The sequence below is a fragment of the Acomys minous genome, assembly GCF_964271855.1.
Source record: "Acomys minous genome assembly, chromosome: 2".
NCBI classification, from domain to species: domain Eukaryota; kingdom Metazoa; phylum Chordata; class Mammalia; order Rodentia; family Muridae; genus Acomys; species Acomys minous.
The window spans coordinates 8,017,819-8,034,865 of NC_140484.1; the positions used below are offsets into that span (position 1 = coordinate 8,017,819).

Sequence of the window (17,047 nt, forward strand, 5' to 3'; positions counted from 1 at the left end):
CTTGGGGGGGCATTAGAGGGCATAGTGGCACACATCTGTGACCCTAGTATTATGTGGGGGTAGGGGGGTGGCTGAGATTGTAACTCGATTGGTAGAGTACTTGCCAAGCATGATGAAGCCCTAGGTTCAGTCCCCAGCACCACACAGAACTGTGTATGTAGCACACTCCTGTAATCTAGACTTAGGTGACTCAGAAATCCAACGTATCCTTAACTAAATAGTAAGCTGAAGGTCAATCTGTGCTACATGACATGCTTAAAGAACCCAAAACAGAGTGGTGGTTGCAGCAACAGCAGCAATATAATAATAAAAATGAAATATTAAGGTAGATGACAATTAAAGTTCCCTTTCATGTACTTTCTAAGCTAAATATCATCTTTGGCTTGCAAAAAATATTGTAAATTGAGTGCTCTATATTCTTTAATTATAGGTGTGGAAAACATAGCTCATCTTTATTGACTTAAAGCTTCACAAACTTATTTATAAGCTGTCTCTGCTCCCTGAAACCTACAGAACTGATAATCATAGAGCCTTCCTTTGTTTATCTAGGTCATCTTCTAGAAACTGGGTATTAAAGAGACTCACTCATGACTTCCCAAGAATTCCTTTTGATTCTGTTTGTTATGAAATAAGCATTTTAACTTCTTGAAGAAAAGTAAGCTAAAAGTAAGGTTGGGAGTAGCAACCTTTGCTTCATCCAACATTTTCATGGTGCAGTAGTGCTGTTTCAGAAATAAGTCACATCGATTGCTCGTTGTGTCTTAAGGACATATGAATGCACACAATATAGTATTGTCCTGATACTTTCTTGTAAGCTAAGGTATAATCCATATAACATTAGGTTTCTTCTTTCAAACTGTCTAGCTCAGTGGCTTTTTAAATACATTTACATATTGCAACACTCACTGCTATAAAGTTCCAAAACCTTCTCATCACTCTCAAAGGACACCCGGTCCGTATCAAACTGTCACTCCTTCACCTTCCTCTGCACCAGTTCTCATGAGTGGACCCATATAGCACCTACCCTTTCATGCCTGTTTCGTCACTTGTATAGGTTAGTCTATCTGTCTCAGTACTTACGTCTATCTTCTAATGGAATAGTATTCCACCTTACACAGACACACTCCATTTTATGACTGGTTAGCGTTCCATCTTATGGATATACTGCCTTTACTTATCAATCATTAGATGCATGCCCAGTTGCCATTTTTTAATTATTATAAATAATACTTCTATGAACACTGTTGTACAAATTTTTTGTGTGCCAACATGTTTGTGCTCTCTTGAATATATAGCTGTCAGACTGTTGGGTCATAATGATAGCTGTTGCTATTTTTAACCATGTTAACTGAGAAAGAGCCAGGCTATTCAATTTACACTTGCACACATTCTTTTTTACTGTCACTTAAGAATGTATGTGAAAAACAAAAAAGAACACACATCATTAAATGACAGGAAAACTGTTATTTTTGTTTTTAACTTTTAATTAAAAGTAATTACTCTACTCATAAACAAAAATGATTTCCTTGGGTATTAAGTGTCATTAGAAGTTAAAATAAATTTATGGTTTGAGTAAGACAAATTAAAGGCCTTGAAAACATAAGATGTATAATAGTATTTCAAGGTCCAACAGCAAAATTTTTCTTCTGGCCAATAGAGGGATTGAGTACGCAGCCCTTAAAAAAAAAAAAAAGACAACTCTCAGGCTTATATAGTTGGCCTATAACTAAGCACTGATCTCCACTCATAGCAACAACTACGGAACTAATACATTTCATCACACAGCATGTGTCTCAGAGTCAGCTCCTGTTTTTTCCTTTCTCCAAACTTCTGCAGACTTTTGCTTGGAACTGAAACTTTAGGATCAAGCCCAATTCTTCTCTCTTGTTTATACCCCACAAGTCAGTTATAAAATCTTGTTGGCGCTATCTTTAAAATATACCCAGAAACCAACCCAATCTCACCACTTGTACCTGATGTATTTATTATTCCTCACCTAGTTCATTGAATCAGCCTCTTAAGCAGTCTCCCTGCAGCCACGCTTGCCTGCTATGGGCTACTTTCACAACAGAGCCAAAATTATTCTTTAAAAAAACACACGTCAGTGTATGTTGTGGTTGTGCAACTTAGTGTTCTTGTGGGACTCCTAACAATGGACGCAGGGCTGTCTCTGACTCTTCTGCCTACCTCTGGGACCCTGTTCCTCCTATTGGGTTGCCTCCTCCAGCCTTAATGTGAGACTCTGTGCCTGGTCTTATCCTAGCTTGTTATGCTGTATTTAGTTGATGTCCCTGGAAGGCCTGCTCTTTTCTGAGGGGAGGTGAAGAGGGGTGGATTTGGGGGTGGGGAAGAAAAAGGTGGGGGAGAGAGAGACTAGGGGAGGGGAGGGAGGTTGGAGGGGAACCGCACTCCAAATGTAATATGTGAGAGAAGAATAAATAAAAAGGAAAAAAAACATGTCAGAATGCCACATCTCTACTCAAAACCACCCTGAGGCTTCCTACTTTCCCCTCCCCCATTCAGTTTCATGCATGTCAGCTGTGTGGGCCTGGAGGGCTCTGGGCCTGTTTCCTCTGCCTGAAATGTTTTCCTCACATATTCACCCACACACTCCTTTACCTTCTTCATATCTCTGTTCACGTGCCACCTCCTCAGTGAGGGCTTGTCCTGGTCATTGTATTTTAAACTGACGTTTATGCCCAAAAGCTTTGTTTCTCATCTTCCCTGTTCTATATTTCTTTTCCTTTCCTTCCTTCCTTTCTCCCCGCCTCCCCCAGACAGGTTTTTTTCTGTGTAGCCTTGGCTGCCCTGGACTCCTTTTGTAGACCAGGCTAGCCTCAAACTCAGAGATCTGCCTGCCTCTGCCTCCTTGAGTGCTGGGATTACAAGTGGGTGCCACCGCTCTATATTTCTTCATAACAGGGCATGTAATGTATTCATTTATTTCCTTCAAATATAAACTCCATTAGATCAGAAGGGGTTGTGTGTTTAGCTTATTTAATCCTCGGTGCTTAGAACAGAGCCTGCGTATTACTAACTGCATAATAAACATTTGCAAAGTGAATAAAGGAACAAATGGAAGGAAGCATCAAGCTGCTCAAAAAATAAAAATAAAAAAGAAAGAAAATCTAAACAGAGGTATAGAAACATTTATGAGGAAATAACACTACTAAGTAATACAACAACCAGGATGAAGCTGCAAGCACCATTTCTGGAAAAACAAATCATAATGCTTGTACAGTTACTTTAGGAAAAGCTGCCATCTTGGCTTGTCTCATTGTTATTAAAAAGGATCTGCTGGAGGCAGAGGCAGGTGGGTCAATGTGAGTTTGAGGCCAGCCTGGTCTATAAAGCAAGTCCAGGACAGCCAAGGCTACACAGAGAAACAGTGTTTCGAAAAACATAGCTGATATGCAGACACAAAGATAAGGACTTGCATGGTTTTCCATGATCTTCACAGCACACAATCAGAGGTGTCTTTGCTACCTTGCAACCAAAGCCACTAACTAGTGTGACTCCTCTTCATTGCGTTGACAAACGTATCACCTTGAGAATCTTGAGAGGATATACCATAACCTTTCCCATATTTTAATACACAAGAACACCAACTGTGCTTTCAACAGTTACACTCCTTCTCAAGTAGTCCAAGTAAGTGAGACAACTGAGACATTCTGGAATGAATAATTTAAACTCTAAAAAAGATTATTTTACAAACAGTTTAAAACAGCTATATGTCATAATATCACCAACTCACCCCATCCACCTTCCTCAAGTTACAGGAACAGACAGAACCACTCTCTAGGGCTCAACAAAAGACACAAGCAATCAGAGATGATGATGATGATGATGATGATGACGACGATGATGCCTCTTTCCCAAAGGAGACTGCTTATTCAGGATTGGAAATGATAAGGATTCTTAAAGTCTTTTTGCTGACACCAAGTTTTCTACGCATGTGACTTTCAATATTTTTGTGAGACTGCACCTCTGAATTGTTATTTTCATACGGGGCTCAGTGAAAGTACTGCTTGTTTGTGTTTTGTTTATGGAGACAGGGTTTCTCTGTGTGGCCTTGGCTGTCCTGGACTCACTTTGTAGACCAGGCTGGCCTTGAACTCACAGTGATCCACTTGCCTCTGCCTCCCGAGTGCTGAGATTAAAGGTGTGCGCCACCACGCCCGGCTGAAAGTGCTGCTAATGTTTACATGATCTTCACCACTCCCAGCACCACGCACCACATTCTGATACCACACAGAGTATTCCCAGCAGTTACAGAGAAATGCATGCCCTTACCTCTTAATGCCTTACAAAGAGACTGAGCCACTCCCAAAAATAACTTCCATCATGCTATAGAAAAAAAAAATCATGGACCGAAATCTCTGCCCCAATCCTTTCTATCTAGTAAAACCCTAACTTCCCTTTAGGCTCACTCTTATCCCTCTAGCTAAATACTCTAGGCAGAGCGTTTTTTTCTGTCAAATCTGTTTTCTGTGCCTGTCATCTGGCGTTCAAAACATACTGGCAAGCGACATCTTTGTACTGTTCTATAGTTGTCCCTTACTTTTCCTATTTCTAACAGTAGTGTGAGAATCTGAAAGAGTTATGCTTTTAATAACCTATGGGTTTTCTAGGAGCTATATGGGACTGTGTCATGCCCTTATTATGAAAAGGAAAAGTCAGAAGCTCTAAAATGGTGACTATGGCTGAACTACAAAGTTAGACGCTTTTAGTTAGAGGCTGGAGAAATGGCTCAGTGGTCAAGAATGTGTACTGATCCTGCAGAGGACCTGGTTCAGTTTCCAGCATCCACAGAGGACAGCTCAAAACTACCTGTACCTCCAGCTCCAAAGGATCCAACGCCCCCTTGTGGCATCTGTAGGTACTACATGGACATGCATAGATACATAATTTTTAAAAACAACAAATGTTTAGCTACATCAAAATAATGATCTCCAGCCTTCTAGGTTAATAAGGATATCTTTTAAGGGTAAATTATACAAAAATAAGCAGGAACTACACATAAGAGCAAGCAAATCATTTGTCTATTTGTTTTGGCTTTGGGTTTGTTTGTTTTTTGGGTTTGGTTTGGTTTGGTTTGGTTTTGAGAAGGGTCCTGTCTAGCCAGGAACTCTAGATGTAGACCAGGGTATTCTCAAACTGGTCACAATTCTGTTTTAAAAATCTCAACTTTCTGGGCTGCAGAGATGGCTCAGAGGTTAAGAGCACTGTTTATTTTTCCAGAGGTCCTGAGTTCAATTCCCAGCAACCACATGGTAGCTCACAGCCATCCACAATGTGATCTGACGCCCTCTTCTGGCATGCAGGTATAAATGCAGATAGAGCACTCCTAGATAAAATAAAGAAATCTTTTATAAGAAAGTAAGTAAATAAAATCTCAACTTTCCAAGTGCTGGTTTTCAGGTGTGAGCCACCACACACACAATTATGAAGCTCTTAATCAAATAGCTCCATGAATTCAATAAAATGTTAATATAGATGATGTACAGTATAACATATGTGACAGTATGCAGATTTTATTTGGAATGCACAAAATGTTGAGGTCTCCCTCAGGATCTCAGACTGACATGTAGTTAAATTTTATTGTTCTATAGACAAAGACATGATAATACCCCCACAGCAAGTCCTACCACCTAAAAATATATAGAAGAAAAAAACAGGGCTGGAGAGATGGCTCAGCATTTAAGAGAACATACTGTTCTTGCAGAGGACCCAGGTTCAGTTCCCAGCACCTGAATCAGACACCTTTTTGTATCATAGCTGCCTTTAACTCCAGTTCTGGAGGAATCTGACACCTCTGGCCTCCTCAGAGACCCACATTCAACAGATACAGACAGAAAGACAGACACTCACATCGTAACAATTACAATATATGATACATAAAAATAATGACAAATAACTCACTCCTAACTTTCTATTCCTCACAATAAATGAGTCCAACAGAAACCTGTAATTTACCCATCCTTCCTGAAAGCTATATATTTTAGGCACAGAGGCTAGAGCATGTGAAACAACTCACTTCATGACATCTCTTTGTGTTGGCTTAAACTAATAAAAGAGTAAAAGGAACAAACAAACAGCACAAAAACAAAAACAAACAAACAACAACCAAAGAGAGAACACTTAAAAATGTACTTCAAGAATACTTTCTTATTCTAGTGAAATTTCAATCCTGTTCACCCATCTGTTCACCCATTAAAAATATTTTCCAGTGAAGACAACAATAATCTTAGTTCAAACCTTCTGTGCAGTTAACAAGGACATGCGCAAACCTACGGATGTCAATGCATGGTGCTTAGGGACAGCTGTGAGTCCCTAATACAAACTCTTGACTGTATGCTCACTTCAAGGTTTTACCAAACTTCAGATAAATTTAACACTTTAACATGATTCTAGCAGTTTTTAAGGGCTAATGAAAAATGTCTATCTAATTAGTTATATAATTAACACAGAGCAATCAAGGGTAGTAACAACTTATTACATAATGAATATAGAACAGTCAAGGGTATTCTCAGAGTAACAGTTTCAAAGCTTCCTTTCAGTTTTTACTGTCAAAACTGGCTATGACAGGTTTGCTCCAGGTTACCCATACTGACCTATAACAGTCTATACTAACTCTAGCTTTTCCACTCTTGCTTCTACAGTTTCAGTAAGACAGGAAAACAAAAACAAAAAACAAAACAGAAAAAGACCCTAGAATACAGGATATATTCAAAAGCAACACAAAAAAATCCACTTTGAATCAGTAGTTCACTCAAGTAGGAATCACTCACTGCCTTAGACACTGAGACAAAGAAAAATATCTCAAGTGTGAAGAACTTCAGCACGGTTTGCTGAAGCCATCAACAGTCAGATCTCTTAATAAAACGATCTCAAAAAGTAATTTCGTGTACCATCTAGTTTATTAATTTCACCATAACAAGACTGTTTTTAATATCAATCCAACAACGTCTTAAGGTTTCTTCTTTCCCATGCATTCCAACAAGTGCTGAATTAGCTCTCCATTGTGTATTCAGGTCTCCTGCTGGGAAACATAATTAAAATTAAGCAGGCAACAATTCCACTTGGTACTAAGAGCCTTTCAAATCCTCCAAATGAGCCAAGGCCTGGTTTCTCCAGAAACTGCCTGAGTCCTGCAAGGAAAATGTTAGGTGCTGCTCAATTCGATGCTGGCCATTCAGTAGATGGCACTCTTCTTTGGGAACAAATTAAACAGCTCTAGGAGGCACAAGCTGTGACATTCAGGTGTGACAGATGCAAACCAGGGACTCCTTCTTCAAAGCACTTAACTGATAATCAAATTCCCCCAATTGTGTTCATCAAAGTAGATGGCTCAAACCAGAAACTTTAAAATAGCTCAAGGGTGCTTTCCTAACATGGGCAAAGCCTGGGGTCTGAGTCCCTGCCCTATAAAAGGGCCCAGAGAAATTGAGATTATATACATCAGATGCAAGATACAATCAACAACTCAACTGATTACCAAGTAATCGGTTTCTCAGAGCTTTTACTATGGCAAACAAAAACAATTTTCTCTTTCTTTTGTTTGTTGTTGTTGTTTCTTTCTGTTTGTTTGTTTTTTGAGACAAGGTTTCTCTGTGTAGCCTAGGCTGTCCTGGAACTCACTCTGTAGACCAGGCTGGCCTTGAACTTATAGAAATCTGCCTGCCTCTGACTCCCAAGTGCTGGGATTAATGGCATGCACCACTACCACTACCACCCTGGTAAGAACAATTTCCTTATTCAGGCATAAAATGTCCTCTCCCTATGCCATCACTGATAATGGTAACAGTATTCATGTGGTGGTGACTAGGTCCTTGTCTATGATGCATTTTTCATTAGGGCAACTAATGGTTGCATAGTATTTAGGGAACTATGATTTTATTATATCAATAGTCATTAAGACAAAGAATACACTAGTTTCAACACTAACTGGAAATAAGCTTTGGGGACTGGAGAGAGGTGGCTGAGTGGTTAAGAGCACTGGCTACTCTTCCAGAGGACCCAGATTCAATTCCCAGAATTCACACTGCAACTCACAACTGTCTGTAATTCCAATTCCAGGGGATCTGACACCCTCACACAGACATACAGGTGCCAGCTGTGGTGGCTCATGCCTTTAGTCCCAGTATTCAGGAGGCAGAGGCAGGTGGATTGCTATGTGTTGGAGGCCACCCTGGGTCCCTAAACTGAGTCCAGGACAGTCAAGGCTACACAGAGAAACCCTGTCTCAAAAAACAAAAAACAAAAACAGAAACAGAAAAGAAAAGAAAAAGAAAAAAATAAATTTTTTAGAAGAAAGAAAATAAGCTTTGGAATCCACTAAATAGATCAAACATTGTGATACAAAACCACTGCAGCTCTAGTTTTGTAAAAATAAAACATGTTTAAAGTAATGACAATTTCTCATTCACTGCTGAATGCATTTTACTCTAATAAAGAATGGGTGGGCTCTGGAGAGCTGGCTCAGTGGGTAAGAGCACTTATTGTAATAAAGCACCTGGGTTTAATTCCCAGCACCCATAGAGGTTCATCGCCTCCTAGGGAGCCAGGCATGTTTGTAGAGCACAGATGTGTCACTCATATACATAAAGTAATAAAAACAAGTCTAATGACCATAAACAGAATGGCTCCTGGGGCTAGGTAAATGGCTCAGTAGGTAAAGCTGCTACAGAGTGTGAAGGTCTGAGCTCAGCCCCCAGCACCTACAGGAAATGCACCCCTGCGAGCACACACTTGTAATCCCAGCCCTGGAAGATGGAAATAGGAAGATCTTTGGGGCTCACAGGCCAGGCAGTGTAGCCTAGTGTAAGACCTTCCCTTCAATCAAACAAACTAGGTAGGGATGACACCTAAAGTTGACCTCTGGCTTCCATATGCATATACATATATGTGCATATGAACGTGTGCACCCATGTAGGTGTGTACACACACACACACACACAAACACACACACACACACACACACACACACACACACACACACACACACACGGCTCCCAACTATTAGGTGATGAGTGAGGTTTTCACACTAATGTTTTCAGAGACCTTTCTGTGAGATTTAAAAAGCAAGCAACTATGGAAGCTATAATGGAAGAAAATTCTAGTGTAATCTCCAGCTGATAGCTAATTTTCAGCAATCACAAGGAATCCCCTTCCCCTAGTAGAAAGAATACTGTCTGATGATAAAGGTCATGAGCAAAAGGCCCCGGAGGGACAACACACTAGTATAATGCTTAAGAAAGAGAAGTGTGTGTGGTAGAAAGGCAATGTGCTGACATCATGGCCAGGCTCCTTCCCTTCCACTAGTGAGCAGCACTTAGGTCCCACTCATCAAGCCCAATCACAGCTCCACTTAAGGCCTCACCACTGCCTTTTCCCAGCCACTGCTTTGCTATTACAAGACTTACAGACCCTTTCTTCTATGAATACTTAGAAAGTGAAAAGAAAAGAGTCGTGCAGCCAACAGCTGTTGGTCTCATCTCTAAAGGATTAAGAGTAGTGTTTTCAAAGTTCCATGGGGTGGGGAGCCCTAAATACATTTCTTTAGGCACCCCAGGTACACTATCCTCTACAATCATTCCAACAGAAAAGTGGGGATACTATATGGAAGAGGAAGGAAGAAATGCTCTCCGTGCACAGAATGAGCACTGTGGAGAACACCATGCCAACACGGATGATGACAATGATGACAAATTAAAGACATAACCCAAATCCCCAAGATCTCGGAAACTCCTCTGATCTGATTGTTTTTATATATTTTAGAATTCCAGCTTAATAACAGGTTGGGGGTTGAGCTGAAAGGCTGACTCACTTCTATGTGGCTCTTTCCATTTTCATCTAAGGACAGTACTTCTTGCTCAAGTACTTTATCACAAGATAAATTTGAGGGGGACGGCTAAACAACAGCTATCAGGGACAGCTAAAACAACAAGACAACAACCACATGCATGTTACTCAGAGTTAAGTTCTGTTTAATTCAATGCTTACCCTGATACCTGTTTGCCTTAATACACAAGGTGAGCTTAAAAGTTCACCTGGCAGCCTGATTGGTCCCTGCCTGGAACCCACATAGTAGGATGAGAAAATTAACAACTCCAACTTGGCCTCTGATCTCCACATTGTACTCTATGGCACAAACAGGACCACACAAGTACATACAAATAAATAAATATGTGTAAATTTTAAAACTAAGAAATTAAAAAAGAAAACGCCAAGAATCGTGTCGTGCACCTGTACCCCCAGCGCTGTACAATGCCTGGGCTTGCTTGCCTCAGCCCCAGTGAGAGACCATCACAAAACCAGGTGAGGCAAGGTATGGTGGCACATGCCTTTAATGTCAGCACCTGTAAGAGACGAAGAAGTACCTAATCTCTGATTTTGAGGGCTACACAGTAAGACTTGTTTCAAAACAAACAAACAAGCAAGCAAGCAAAGCAAAAACAAATAAAACAAGGTGGGTGGCTTCTGAGAAACGCTATCCAAGCTTGACCTTTGATCTCCATATGCTTACATGGGCATTTGCACCCAAAACCTCAGAGCATGTACACACATACACACAAAAGTAAAACCAACTGTCAACATATATACACATGCACACACTTCAGACACTGGTTTTAAAGACATTATGTAACTGCCTTACATTTCTCAAATATATTGTTACCTTCAGCTGGCTATGAGAAACATCAGGTATGTCCACTGCCCCCTCAGGGACCTTATAACCTGATATTCCAGCTATTGCCTTGTTTGAGGAGCAGACATGCTTTCTGCATAGCTACATACCAGTATCTTCACTACCAGATTTCAAAGTTCATGTTACATCAGTAAGTCTTTACACTTCCAGCTAAGCTTTACCTAAAGCTGACTTTGAAAAGGTGTAAAAGTGTAGGGTGATGATGTGGGTCCTTTCGAATGGCTCAATTTAGACCTAGCCTCTGCATAGGGATATATGCTGTGCCTAGTCACATTAATTTTAGCACAGTTAAGACTAATCTATGCTACTGTTTCAAGATGCAAACTTTCAGCCACTGTCTTTTTAAAGTCAAAGAAGAGAGCCAGAGACATGGCTCAGCTGGTGGAGCTCTTGTCTAATAAGCACAAGCCCCTGGGTGTGAACTCCAGCACCACATGAGACTAGGTGTCGTGGTGTGCACCTCTGATTCCAGCACCCCAGAGGTAGAGGCAGGAATAGCAGGTGTTCAAATCCACAGTTACACAGTGGATTTGAGGCCAGCCAGTGTCACAAAAAGATTACATTTTTGTCCATTTTATACATTTTGTTGATTATGATCATTTGAGACTATCAAACAATTCTGAAAGCCAGAATCATTCTTCAAGGCTTGCAGGATGCTCCTCTGGTCTAAGTGGAGTAGGTAATGTCCTAAGGATGAAGGGTTGTTCTCATTGAGACCTTCCACCAAAACAGCTGAAGGAAACAAGAGACCATGAGCCTCGTTATCTACACTTACATCCAGGCTTCAGGGTAAGGTAAATAGTATTTTTATAACATCCAAATGTTTTCAGCTGTGCAGCAAATAAATCTTTAAGACTTGTCCAGATATGAAGACCAATGTTATTAAAACACATGAAATAAACTCAATTTATTTCTTGCTTAATACTTTTTAGTTGTTGGTACTCAGTAAACATTAATTGTACCTGAAAATAATAAAACTCCAAGTAGATACACACACCTATAATTCCCCATCTCTAAAAGAAATGATTACAGCACATCTTAACATAGTCTACAGGGATACACTACAAGACCTTAGTAAAAATCTGAAATCACTGATATATGTGCTCTTTGGTTATTTTTGATAATGTTTTATTTATAAATTAGACACAATAGGAATACAATATGAAAACATAAAATATTGTTATAAAGTTTCTTAAAACTTATAAATTGTTTATTTCTGGAATTTTCCATTTAATATTTTTAAACTGTATCTGACCGGCAGCCACTGAAATTCTGAAAGCAAAGGTGCAAGTAATTGAGGACTATTCTATAAGCATCTAGTATGTAGCAAACCTTTTCCTCCCAAACCATAATCAGCTTGAATATTCTAATGTGCGAATTTCAGAGAAGATTTACTACAGGTGACCATTACAATAAATTTGAAACTAATGGCAAGACCCAAAGATCTCCTAACAACTGCAACTATAAATACTTGGCATAGCCCCAAGTTCAGAGGATAGCACATTAACATAAGAGACATGAAATAAAGTATTAAAGCATTCATTTTGAATTTCAGTTATGTTACTAAATCTGTGATTATTCAGCAACTGTCAAAATGGACTTGAGTAATTTCACATACGCTCATGCTTAAAGGGAAAGACAGCACTGTTGTTTAGACATATGTGTTCCTATGTAAATTCTACATGGCTTATTTTTCCAAAGGAATGTTAACTAGCACTAAATATTAATTATAGCAGGAAGTGTTTAAGGTGAGAAACATTAGCAACTTGTGTATATCTTTCAGATAGACTATACTTCCTTTACTTAGTGTATTTATTTTAGCATTTTCCCCTAACTTTACATTGCATCAAGTTATCAAAAAAGGGCACGTCATTTATTTGTAATAATTCTAAACATTGCTTTGAGTAGCTCCTAACTTATAATTAGTCTGTTTGCTATATCAACTCTAATGGTGAAGCAAGTTATAAAAACCACTGTATATCAGAGCAAAACTCACATTCATTCCAGAAAAATATCATTGATAAAAAGATAAGAAAGAGTGACGTGTACAACATTTCTCATTCATCTTTAATCAATGACTAAATTTTACATTCTGAAAAATCATGCAAAATAAATATGTTCAGGGGTCATTTGATCATCTATGTCATATGCTAAAACATTACCAAACATTTCCTGCTATTACAAATGCAAAAAGTTGCACTGTATTAGAATCTCATAACCAAAAAGGTGCCATTCCCCTATTATTCCTCAGTAAAGTTAATCTGATCAATTTAAAGGGGGAAAAAGTTACCCTGCAAGTACACCGCAAAGGAGATTTAGCTATATAATCTTCTAGAAGTGGTCGAAAAGAAACAATTCTACCAATGAGTCAGTTCTGAACCTTAAACACAGGTCATTCTACTGGCCAGGGAACTTCGTTTTTAAAAGACACATTACACTGTACTCTTACCAGAATTCTCCAAAAACCAAATCATTACATTTTCAGCACGCTGTAGACAGAGTCCATCCTAGAAAGGCAACCATCTCATATGCTAACTCTTAAAATTTCCAGAATTCATCGTAAAGAAGTCACACATGTTTATGTAGCTCATCCCAAGCCCCAGAATCTTATCAATTCCTTCCCGAGCCTTGCTCCTAATCCACACTCAAAGCCTCTTGGCTGAGTTAAATCCCACACCACTCTAGCCAAATCAATTCCAAGAGCACATGTGCCAAAGATATTTAGTGGTTTTCCTAGCACTCCCACTTTAAACGGGCATCTACTTGCAATTAAATCTCTGCAACAAAAAAAGTTCACCTGAGGCCATTCTTGTCATTTTAATAGAGGCCTGGCTTAATAGTGGCCTTGTTTCAGCTAGTACATACCTCCAAAGAGGTTGGAAGTGCCCCAAAGCCGCGTAAACCAAACCTGCTGCCAACACGGCTGTCACCCCGCAAAGAATAACCTAACAAATACGCTGCAAGGGTTACAGTGTGTATGTGAGTGTGCGTGTGCGAGCGCGCTTAGTATGTGTGCTGAGGAGGGTCACAGCGATTAGATAAAGTGACTGAACAATTTCAACTTGTGACTTAAGTTCCTTAAGCCAGGAGGAAAAAAAGACCAAACAAATCTTCCACCTTCTCCAAGCGCGGGAACCTCCCACCGTCCCCGCGCACACCCTCGGGGTGAGCAAGGCGCCGGGATTTTTTCTTTCTTTTTTTTTTTTTTACAACATCGCGTTCTCGCGGGGGCAGCCGGGGACGCCCGGGAGGGTCGCGGCCCAGCCTGCGGCCCCGAGACCCGACCTCGCGCCGCTGCACCCCCTACCCCTCGCCTCCAGGTCTGCGCCCCTCAGCCCGCTCGGGCTCGCGCTCCCGCCCCAGGCGCGGTTCACCTGAGGCCGCGCGGCCAGCCAACGAGAAGTCCCCCGCGCGTGGGAAGCGCGGCGGGACCCCGGCCCTCCGCTCCCTCCCGCGCGGGATTACCTCGCAGCGCAGCCGGCTTTGTGCCCCCTCCGGGCTGCAGCGGCCGCCCGGTCCTCCGCGGTCACCTCGGAAGCGTCGCTCGGATCCCGAGGAGAGGGCCGGGAAGGGAGGGGGCGTGGAGAGGAGGGACCCGGACGCCGAGCCTTCGGAGGAAGAAGCGGCGACACCTGGTCGCCGACGCGTCCAGCTCTCGCTGTTTCAAAACATCATTTAAAGCCCTTTCCTCTCCTTCCCGCCCCTCACTCGGGCGACCGTTACCGGCGGGCGCCTCGCGCTCTGGCGAGACCAGCCGAACTACCCACGAACGTCCTCTGCCCCGCCCCCCCTGGGCCCCGCCTCTATAAGGCCCATGACTCCGCCCCCTACGAGCTAGACCCTCTTTAGCCCTTAGCGTCCCGAAGGCCCCGCCCCACAGGTCCCAGCGCGCTGGCCCCGCCCACTAGGCCCCGCCCCAACGTCCTTGGTCCCGCCCCCACACAGGCTTGACCCTCACAGTACCCCAGCATCAAGGAAGGCCCCGCCCCATAGAGCCCAATAGCTCTGGCCACGCCTCCTATAGGCCACGCCCCAACTCCCTTCACTCCACCGCGTACGGGCGGGGCTCTTGTAGCCCAAGAGCGTGCCTCTGGCTCCGCCTTCCGTCTCCCCCATTCTCCACCCCCCCAGCATTTAGGCTCCGCTTCCAATAGGCCACGCCCACAACAGGCTCTCGCACGTCCAGGCCCCGCCCCTGGTGCCCCTTGCGATCTCTGGCCCCGCCCCCCGAGGCCCCCTTTGAGCTACAAGCTCTGTATCAGTGCAGCTGCGGCCGTGGGGGCCTACGTGCTCCGCAGGCGGAGGGCCTGTTGCAAAGAGGCTGCCTGGCGCCTCTGCAACGTCTTCCTCCCTCCGCGTAGCTCCGATCCGCTGCCAGAGAGGGAAACGACCCCTACAGAAGCGGGATCAAAAGTGGGAGGGTGACGACGCCTCCGAAACATCTGCCTCCCCCCGCCCAAGTCCGAGCGAGCGTCCCCCACCCGATGAGTGTGAGCCGTAGCTTCCAGATTGAGCCTCTGCGGCCCGCAGAGGCTGCTAGGCTTTTTGGGGGAGAGGCCACAATGGTTGGACCTCGGCACGGGCCCCCACAGGAGTGGCCTCGATTTCCTTCACAGCACATTTGCTTTTCGGGGAGCCTCCTGCTTCCACTCACTTCCGCAGAGGAACGAGGCAAGGACCCTTACTTATTCTTTTGACCAGCCCAAACTCTGCACTCCTACTTTGGCCCCTTGGCTCTTAAACCTTCTGAGAGCTGACCTCTTGAGAGCGCCGCCAGCAGCAGCCTTGAAAATTAGTCTGAGGCCAGGCAAACTTTGCAACAGTCATTTGCAGGGGATCCCTCCACAGGTGACACTGGGCTGCCCACCCCCACCCCCACCCCCACCCCCGCCTCCCAGACGTGTTTCTCACCCCAACCTATTCTGGAAATAGAGCTCCAGGCACACGCTCTCCTCCACCCACCCACGGCTTGCACACTCCTCCCGCACACATGCCCTCCACTGCACGAATTCACCCCCAGCGCCATTGTAGTGATTCATGGTCCCTAGGGTTAACCCCACCCTAACACACACAGCAAACTTCACTCCCCACCCTTATCTCCCGTCCTTTCCAAGGCGCTGGCGACAGGCCATTCCATTTCCTTCCTCATCTGCAGGCTCTCTTCCCCCTCAAATACTTCACGCCAGCCCCCTCATCTTCACCCCCTTTCCCTAAAAATGTGCTAATTAAAATGTAGTTCCCTCTTCCCACATACGAAGTGTGGCAAATGAATAGCGTTCTTGGCACACTGCAATTCATTTATTTATCCTCCCTTTCTCTCTCCACTGGACTAAAGCTATAGACATTTTAATCTCCCACTATCTTCCAGTTGCTTTAAAAAATACTGACCATGCCTTATTATTTTTAAATACTCCTCAGCAATCGTGCGGAAGTCTTGCCAAGCCTTAAAGAGAAAACGATATTTAGGAAGCTTTCAGTCCGTCATTTTATTTGCCATTTAAAAATATCTGCAGTGTTTGAGAGAGATTGGGAGTGGCTGTGTTTTCTGCATTTAAAAAGAAAAATGTTTTGCATGCATCAAGGTTAGCCTTTTTATGCACAGAAAAAGAAAGAAAGAAAGAAAAAGTACTGTAAGCGCACATATCACATACACAGGACGCGTGCCAAACAGAATTGTAGACCCCAACCCACCTCCGAAGGACGACAAATTCACATAACGTTTTAAGCATGGCTGAGCGCATTCCACGACCATTCCCTTTCCCACGCTTCCTGAACAAAATCGGTAAGGGATGTGCTTACCTGCAGAGGATCCAAAGCTGCTTTGCGTGCAGGAGAGCGGACGCTGGGTCTGTCTTCTCTGGCTAGGTGTGGATTCTGCAGTGCTGCACGGAACTCACTGCAGCGGCGGCAGCAGCGGCGGCGGCTGCTGCTTCTCCCAAAGCTGAGTAGTAAAGTGTGTGACTTAGAGTCTCCACGGTTGCCTGCCGTGAGGCGCTTGCTTAGAAGAGAGGAGGCGGAATCTTTCTTAAAGGAATGGGTTTGGTTTTTCCTCTCCACTGTTGCTTCATCAGATGCAAAAAAGGGGTGGAATCGGGATTTTTTTTTTAAAGACTAGGCAAGGCAGTACAGCTGTGGGAGGTCAAGGTTAAAATTAACCGGGTGAAGGGAGCCACAAGAGTGAGTCAATGAGAAATGCTAGAAGCACTAATTTTAAAGAGCCCTCTCTACTTCTAGTATTGGGGTTAATTGCCAAAATGTGTGCCTTGAAACGGATCAGCAACTTGTGCTAACATTTAATTTCCAACCACTGTACTAAATAACCACTGAAGAGAGGCTATT

The 17,047-nt window shown here is 43.0% G+C and overlaps 1 protein-coding gene across 3 annotated transcripts in view; it reads right to left on the minus strand.

The window, feature by feature from the left end:
• The window catches only part of ADD3 (adducin 3), a 113,040-nt gene extending 96,290 nt beyond the window's left edge, over positions 1-16,750 (minus strand). Inside the window, exon 1 of one of the 3 annotated variants that reach the window (XM_084769232.1) lies at positions 16,508-16,750. The gene's annotated coding sequence lies outside the window, so the exon portion shown is untranslated. Of the gene's footprint in view, positions 1-14,173; positions 14,480-16,507 lie in introns of those variants that run through there. The other 2 variants (XM_084769237.1, XM_084769233.1) reach the window with 2 other exon arrangements.
• Positions 16,751-17,047: the final 297 nt, after the last annotated feature.